Below are 7450 nucleotides of genomic sequence, written 5' to 3' on the forward strand. Positions count from 1 at the left end.
GTATTATTCATCAATTCTCAGACATGAAGTAACCCAAAACATTGTTTTATAAGATCTAAGATAAAAATGCTGATGAAATAATTGCCTAATCATATTTTATTATTTAGGATTCATTATCTACTTATATGTTTATATACAATTGTATCATTTCTATGCAAATATTAAAAAGTAAAATATAAACAAAATCAGTTGTTTAAGGCAGGGTCCAGCAAACATTTTCTGTAATGAGTCATAGTAAATATACTTTGCTGTGCAGCCATAATGTCTCCATCACAACTCCTCAAAACTGCCATTGTAAAACAAAAACAGCCATAGACAATATGTAAACTAATATATACGGCTGTGTTCAAGTAAACATCTATTTATTAAAACAAGTGGGAGGTGGATTTAAATCATGGACCATACTTAGCAAACCCTTAAGTTAAAAAAATTTTTTCAAAAATTACTTTCACATTCAAAATCTTCAGAATTATTATTTGGCTCACAGCCATCAATGTCTGTATTTTCCATATAATATCTTTTGGCCCATCAAAATATTTTTGATGCAGCAGTGTTGCAAAAAATGATCCATATAGTCTAAAGCAACACTGTGCAATAGAAATACAATGTGAGCTATGTGTGTAATTTTAAGTTTTCTTATTACTATATATAAAATTGTAAAACAGATTAGATTTATTTTTATAATATATTTTACTTAAGCAAATTTACTCAATATTTTATCATTTCAACATGTAATATGTATTAAAAAATTGTACTGAAATATTTATATTATTTTTACATACTATTATATACTGTATTTTGAAATTCTGTATTTTTAACTTACAACCTGTCTTAATTTATACCACCCACATTTTAAGTGCTCAGTACTCACTACTACACAGTATAAGTCTAAAAGATATTCTTCCAAGATCCTGATAAATCTTCTGCAAACTTTTGAAGTTGTAGTTTTCTTTTCGAAGTATCCTATTGGAGATTTTCAGAAACAAACAGTACTCCTATTTAAACTCATCATTCTTAAGTGCTTTGATTACTGAATTTGTGAGAGTACAATTGTCTGGTTTGGATATGCTATCAGGAATAAAAATTGTGATACTACAGCCATTTGGCTGACAGCTATTGTAAAATGTCATTTATTAAAGAGATCTAATTTTTTAAATTCCACTTCTTAAAATTGATGTAATACTGTAATTAATTTACTCCCCCAAAGTAAATAACTGTTATTTTAAATATCTCCTTTTAATTTTCTCTCAATATATATAACCTGTGCAAAAATCGTGTGTGCACACGTGTGGTGTAGATTACTTTCTTTATGGTGTAGATAGCTGGGATTAATAATTTGAAAAAAAGTACTAGTTTGCTCTTTCAAAAAGTGTGATTGTGATGCAATTATTTCCTTTTAATCACCGTTAACTATCACCAGTTATCTTTCTCTTCTGAATATCACTCTCCCATCCTAAAGATACCTAAAACTGTAATTTTCAGATTATAGATAATCAGCAAAGATTATTTCCTGATACATAGGAATGATTGGATAAGTTAATTGCATGAAGTACAACTTCATGAAGTACAACTTCATCCATAGAAAATCCTCTCACAAAACTTAAATTAATTTAGAATTGAAGGGAGTTTCTGGAATGACAGGTTATGTATCAGCCAGAGGTATGTAGCAATCTTTTGCCAAACAAAAAACCCGGCTGTATGTTAATCAAATTGTAAGTTTATTCTCCTACTGAGATTCATGAGTTTGAAAGCTGATATATGCTGGAAGCCTCAGTAACCAGGCAGGCTTGAACGAGCATCAGGATTTCAGCTGTTGAATTTTTGTTGGTGCTGTATTTATTATAAGGTCTAAAGGAGGAGGAGAGATGTTAATAAATATTTCTTTTGGTTCCGTCTGCTCAAGTAGGCCACTGGGCTTATCAAAGCATTTTTGTTTTCTGTTTTATATTTGGACTCTTTTCCTTGTTATCCAAAGCTTTTATTTTTGCTTGTGATTTGGTAAAATCCATGTAGTGCATACTTAAGATCCAACAACAAATTGTTTGAGAAGAAAAAACAGCTAATGTATACATGAATGGAACAAGTTTTGAATGATGTTTAAATAATACCTGGTGTAGTGAGGGGTGTGTGTGTGTTTGTGTGTGTATTCAATTGTATTCAAAAAGTGTGTGTATCCAGATGTTAGGTCTTGTATTGTGATCGTGATATGCTTCTGCGTTTTTTGTCCCCCTGTGGGCACTTATGTAAGGATGTGATTAATTAGGTGACTCTTTACTGAGAAAGAAGCATTTACAAATGAGGGGGTGGATGTACCCTGTAAAAATTATTATAAAACAGGAAGTTTGATTGGGTTTGGTCCAGCACCTTCAACCCATTGAGGATGTTGTACCAAACTCAAATTTTCACAAAAGTTGTGGCTTCCATCATGCCAGGAGTGGAAAGTGTGTCTTCACTTGGGCTCAGTGTCTTTAAGTATTTGTCAGTTGACACACACAAACAACTCCTATCAATAGCTGCCACAAAAATCCAGATTTCCTGATGCCAGAGTTTAAGTTTATTGCCCTGAAGAGGTTGCTTCTGTATTTACCTCGTGAGAAGGGAGACCAACAGGAGAGTGGGTAAATACCAGTTCATTTGAATACAAACCCACTCACTAAATTTATCTAGCAAATGCACCAGGCCTTCACATGCTCATAAAGTAATGCAAGAATAAGGGGTTTAATTTTTTTCTTCTCTTACTTCTCTCTGACATGTTTTAATGTAATTTTTTCTCCTTTTTACATTAAAACCTCTCCCTAACTAGTGTGACATTTTAGAATTACTTCTGACTTCCAATGCACAACAGATGACAACGCAGAAGAGAGCAACATAAGTCAGTTGTTGCACTAATAAGTGACCTTGCATGATACCTTTCCATAGTAAAACACATTTGAAGTAAATAGGAATATTAAACATTTTAAAAACCAGAGAGTATTAAAGATATGGATATTTTTGTTTGGCATCTTTGATTCCTCAGGTGCCTTTAAAAAATAATAAAGAGAGTGAAACATATGCTTCATGTGCCTATCAGTCGATTAAATTAACAAAAATGAAATGCTAAACAAACACTAAACTAAAATGCTGATTAGTTTGACCTTATTGTGATTCTGTTTATATAAATTAGAAATTGTGAATTGTAAAAATTATGCTGGCCATCTGGAATACTTTGTACTCAAACCTTATGTTATCTGGCTATTCCCTGCACTTGGATAAAGGAGTAAGAAAAAAGGGAAGTCATTAATTAAAACCCTTTAGGTTATGCTCAATTTATTTTTGTTAGAAGTCAGTATGATAGACATAAAGGGTAGACATGTTTACATACACTTCTCAATGTAACTAAATATGGTGAAATACAATACTGAGACTCTTAGAAGTATACTATATATTTTTTCTTAATCTTTACCTTCATCTTATTAAGAAATAATATAGTCATGATTGTATGCAAATATGTAAGTAACCGATAACGGCAACAACAAAAATTCTATCTTATTATCTTCTAAAATATTTCTTTTGTTTCTCAGAGGGGTTTTTTCCAACTTTTATTTTAGGTTCAGAGAGTACATGTGCAGATTTGTTACACAGGTACATTTTGTGTCACTAGGGGTTTGGTTTACAAATTATTTTGTCACCCAGGTAGTGAGCATAGTAACGAATGGGTAATATTTTGATCTTCACCCTCCTACCACCCTCTACCTTCAAGTAGACCCTGTTGTCTATTGTTGCCTTCCTTGTATCCCTGTGTACATGATGTTTACCTCCCACCTGTAAGTGAGAACATGTGGTATCTGGTTTTCTATTCCCATGTTAATTTGCTTAGGATATGAATCACGTCCAGCTGCATCCCTGTTGCTGCAGAGGACATGATTTTATTATTTGCTATGGCTGCAGAGTATTCCACTGCATATATGTACAACATTTTCTTTATTCACTCCAGCATTGATGAGCATGTAGGTTGATTCCATGTCTTTGCTATTGTGAACAGTGCTGTGATGAATTTACAAGTACATATGTCTTTATGGTAGAACAATTTATATTCCTTTGGATATATATTCAATAATGGGATTGTTGGGTCAAATGGTAGCTCTGTTTTAAATAAGTTCTTTGAGAAATCACCAAACTACTTTCCACAGTGGCTGAACTAATTTACATTTTCACCAGTGGTGTATAATCATTCCCTTTCTCTGAAACCACTATCTGTTATTTCTACAATTTTCTTTTTTTTTGAGACAAAGTTTCATTCTTGTTGCCCAGGCTGGAGCACAATGGCGCTATCTTGGCTCTCTGCAACCTCTGCCTCCCAGGTTCAAGCAATTCTCCTGCCTGAGCCTCCCAAGTAGCTGGGATTATAGGCGCCTGCCACCATGCCTGGCTAGTTTTTGTATATTTAGTAGTGACGGGGTTTCACCATGTTGACCAGGCTGATCTCAAACTGATCAGCCTCAGGTGATCCACCCACCTCGGCCTCCCAAAGTGCTGGGATAACAGGTGTGAGCCAGCGTGCCCGGCCTTCTTTATTTTTTGGTATAGCCATTCTGACTGGTGTGAGATGGTATCTCATTGTCGTTTTGATGTGCATTTCTGTATTAATTAGTAATGTTGAGCATTTTTTCATATGTATGCTGGCTGTATGTATGTCTTCGTTTGAGAAGTGTCTGTTCATGTCCTTGACCCATTTACTAATGGTTTTTTCCCTTTTTATTACATTCTGTATAAATTGTACATATTAGAAGTTTGTTGGATGCATAGTTTGCAAATACTTTCTCTCATTCTATAGATTGTCTGCTTACTGTGTTGTTAGTTTCTTTCGCTCTGCAGAAGCTCTTTAGTTTAATTAAGTCCCACGTATTAAGTTTTTTGTTGCAATTGTTTCTGGAGACTTTGTCATGAAACATTTGCCAGGGCCTATGTACAGAATGGTATTTCCTAGGTTTTCATCTAGGGTTTTTGTAGTTTTAGGTTTATATTTAAGTCTTTAATACATCTTCAACTGATTTTTGTACATGGTGAAAGGAAGGAGTCCAGTTTCAATCTTCTGCACATAGCTAGTGAGATATCCCAGACCCATTGATTGAATAGGGAGTCCTTTCCCCATTGCTTGTTATTGTCACCTTTGTGGAAGATCAGATGGTTGTAGGCGTGCAGCATTTTTCTGGGTTTTCTAACATGTTCCTTTGGTCTATGTGTCTGTTTTTGTAGCAGGACCACATGCTATTTCGTTACTGTAGCCTTGTAGAACACTTTGAAGTCAGGTAGTGTGATGCTTCTGGCTTTGTTGTTTTGGCTTAGGATTTCTTTGTCTTTTCAGGCTCTTTTTTTTGGCTCCATATGAATTTTAATTTTTTTTTCTAATTTTGTGAAAACATCATTGATAGTTTGGTAGGAATCTCATTAATTCCATAAACTGTTTTGGGCCACATTCTCATTTTAGCAGTATTTTTTCTTCCTGTCCATGAGCATGGCATGTGTTTCTATTTTTTTGTGTTGCCTCTGATTTTTTCAGAAGTGTTTTGTAATTCTCATTGTAGAGATGTTTGACCTCCCTGGTTGGCTGTATTTCTAGGTATTTTATTTTATTTTATTTTTTATGGCTATGAATGGGATTGCATTCTTGATTTGGCTCTCAGTTTGGATGTTATTGGTGTATAAAAATGCTACTGATTTTTGTACATTGATTTTGTTTCATAAAATTTTGCTGAAGTTGTTTATCAGATATAGGAGACTTTGGGCAAAGACTATGCAGTATTCTAGGCACAGAATCATATTATCTGTGAGGAGAGAGAGTTTCATTTCCTCTCTTCCTATTTCAATGTCTTTTATTTCTTTCTCTTGCCTGATTGCTCTGGCTATGATTTGCAGAACTATGTTGTATACAAGTGGTGAGAGTGGGCATCCTTTTCTTGTTCTGGTTCTCAAGGGGAGTACTTCCAGCTTTTGCTCATCCAGTATGATGTTGGATGTGGGTTTGTTATAGATGGCTTTTATTATTTTGAGTTACGTTCCTTAGATGCCTAGTTACTTGAGGGTTTTCAACAGGAATGTATGTTGAATTTTACTGAAAGCTTTTTCTGTGTCTATTGAAATGATGATGTCATTTTTGTTTTCAGTTGTGTTTATGTGATGAAGAACATTTATTCATTTGCATATGCTGAACCAGCTTTGTATCCCAGGAATAAAGAGTATGCAGTCATGGTGTATTACTTTGGTTTTTTTTTTCCTTTGAGACAGAGTTTTGCTCTTGTTGCCCAGGCTGGAGTGCAACGGCGCGATCTCAGCTCACCACAACCCCCGCCTCTCAGGTTCAAGCAATTCTTCTGCCTCAGCCTTCCGAGTAGCTAGGATTACAGGCATGCACCACCACGCCCGGCTTATTTTGTATTTTTAGTAGAGACGGGGTTTCTCCATGTTGGTCAGGCTGGTCTTGAACTCCCGACCTCAGGTGATCCACCCGCCTCAGCTTCCCAAAGTGCTGGGATTACAGGCATGAGCCACCAGGCCCGTCTGGTGTATTAGCTTTTTGATGTACTGCTAGATTCTGTTTGCTAGTATTTTGTTGACGATTTTTGCAAGTATGTTCATGAGGGATATTGGTCTGAAGTTTTCTTTTTTCGTTGTTTCTCTGCCAGGTTTTGTTATCAGAATGATGCTGTCCCTATAGAATAAGTTTGAGAAGTTTTATGCTTCCAGGAATGTATCCATTATTCTAGCCTTTCTAGTTTATGTGCATTGTAGTGTTTGGAAGAGTCTCTGAGGGTGTTTTATTATTATTATTATTATTATTATTATTATTATTGGGTGGTAAGTGGTTGTTCCATTTGTCATTTCGGATTGTGTTCATTTGGGTCTTCTTGCTTGTTTCTTTATTAGTCTAGTTGGTGATTGATCAACCTTATTTATTCTTTCAAGAAACTAACTTTTGGGTTTACTGCTATTTTGTATTGTTTTCACATTTGCATTTCTCTCAGTTCAGCTCTGATTTTAGTTATTCCTTTTTTTCTTTCAAACATTTTGTCATCAAGCATTGCCTCCATCATCAGTGAAAAAGTAATAAATCTGTGTACTATGAATAATCATTGCACAAGTGATTTAAACTGCAATTACATAAGAGAATATTTCTGGCAGATATACAGGAAATCACAAAAAGGCAGCAGGTAGATGGAGAATATCATTTTCTGGCAACAGGTAAATGCAAGCTTTTTAAGTCTAATTACCCTGTTTTTTATCTTACTTGATCAAACATACTCTAAATCAAGGTTTTGCCATTAATTTCAAAGCTTGAACAAAAGAATGCTAGTAAGTTTGAAAATCTATGCTTCATATTCTTTTCATGCCCTTAGATAAATTAGCACCCTGCAGCCACAGGAAGATGTTCAGCACATTCTGATATGAAGAATAACAACAACAAAAAATGATG

The sequence above is a fragment of the Pongo abelii genome, chromosome 9 (assembly GCF_028885655.2).
Source record: "Pongo abelii isolate AG06213 chromosome 9, NHGRI_mPonAbe1-v2.0_pri, whole genome shotgun sequence".
In the NCBI taxonomy this organism is placed as follows: Eukaryota; Metazoa; Chordata; class Mammalia; order Primates; family Hominidae; genus Pongo; species Pongo abelii.